This window comes from Odontomachus brunneus, unplaced genomic scaffold (genome assembly GCF_010583005.1).
Source record: "Odontomachus brunneus isolate Ranch 3 - 2012 unplaced genomic scaffold, Obru_v1 Obru_scaffold_142, whole genome shotgun sequence".
Taxonomy (NCBI): Eukaryota; Metazoa; Arthropoda; class Insecta; order Hymenoptera; family Formicidae; genus Odontomachus; species Odontomachus brunneus.
Genome location: NW_022639592.1, coordinates 365,135 through 366,600, shown reverse-complemented (window position 1 = coordinate 366,600; position 1,466 = coordinate 365,135).

Genomic DNA, 1,466 nt, shown 5'->3' with positions numbered 1-1,466 from the left:
CGTGACAAGTCACAGACTAAAGGCGTATTCTCGTTATCAATATAGATTCGGCAATACTACTCCCTGATTCGCATGAACGGTCGATGGATCTGATTGGTCGGGTGAGAAAGTATCCACCAATTGAATATTGATATCGGATAGGATTCACTTGATACTACAAATGTTCCGAAACATCATATTGACCAATCATAGTTTTACTTTGAATGCTCCAAAACGTTTGTATCTTCAAGTGGATTCTGTACATTGATATTGGTTACAATATACTTGATGCTACAAAAGTTTTGGAACACTGGCCGCGTTCCGTTTCACGCATATGCGCGCATTTATCTATAGTTCGTGTTACGTATATTGTAGGCAATGTGCGCATAATGCGTGAAACGGAACGCAACTATTTAATGGCTTGGTTTACATCGTGCACTTGATACGCGTACAAATAGTAACTTTCTATTAGATAATCTTAATATCGACGATATATATAAACAACGGTATATTAAGCTGGTATACTCATCAACAAAACGTATTGTATTGATAGAATGCGTCGCTGTTGATATGCATTGGCTGCATTCAGCAGACTCAACAGTTGCACAACAGTTGAGTAATTTGTCAATGGCCGCGTTCAGTAGAACAAGTGATCAGTAAGCGCTCAGGGAGCTCTTGTATATGATTTGGCATATTCTTTTAGATCTTCAACTATATTCCAATCAGATGCAAGAGCTCACTGAGCGCTTACTGATCACTTGTTCTACTGAACGCGGCCAATGTAATTGGTCTAGATTTAGGGATCTAATAGCAAGAACCAATAATCGTTGATTGCTCACTGAGCGCTTTTTCTACTGAATGCGCCCATTATCGATATTAAGATTAATAGAAAGTTACTATTTAGTACGCGTATCAAGTGCACGATGTAAACCAGGCCAATGAACAATTATGATTGGTCAATGTGACACTTCGAAGCATTTGCAACGTCAAATGGATTCTAACCTAATCGGCTGTCGTAATGCTAACTCATAATGGCTCTCGCAGACCAGTGCGATGTGCGACGCGACACACTAGGTTTGTTCTTTCGACCTGACCTAGGGCTGCACTGGAACTGTACTAGTTGAAGAAAGTTCAAGATAGTGCAGACCAGTGCAAAGATACATATGGGTCTGAAAAGAACGGGTAAGAGCAAGTTAGAGCAGTGTAATAGCGAATTCGGTTGCTTGCACTAGTGTGCACTGAGTGCGCACTAAGGCTTGTTCATAGTATGTTATTATATTTAAAGATTGTCTTAAATAATTCTCAAATAAATTCTCAAATATTTTTAACCATAATATGATATGTATAACATCCGTACGAATCATTTTATTAGTTAAAATGTTTTTAAATATGTATTTAAGACACGATCTTAAATATAAGAATGTACTGTAAACAAGCCTTAATGCGCACTCAGTGCGCACTAGTGCAAGCTACCGAATTCGCTATTA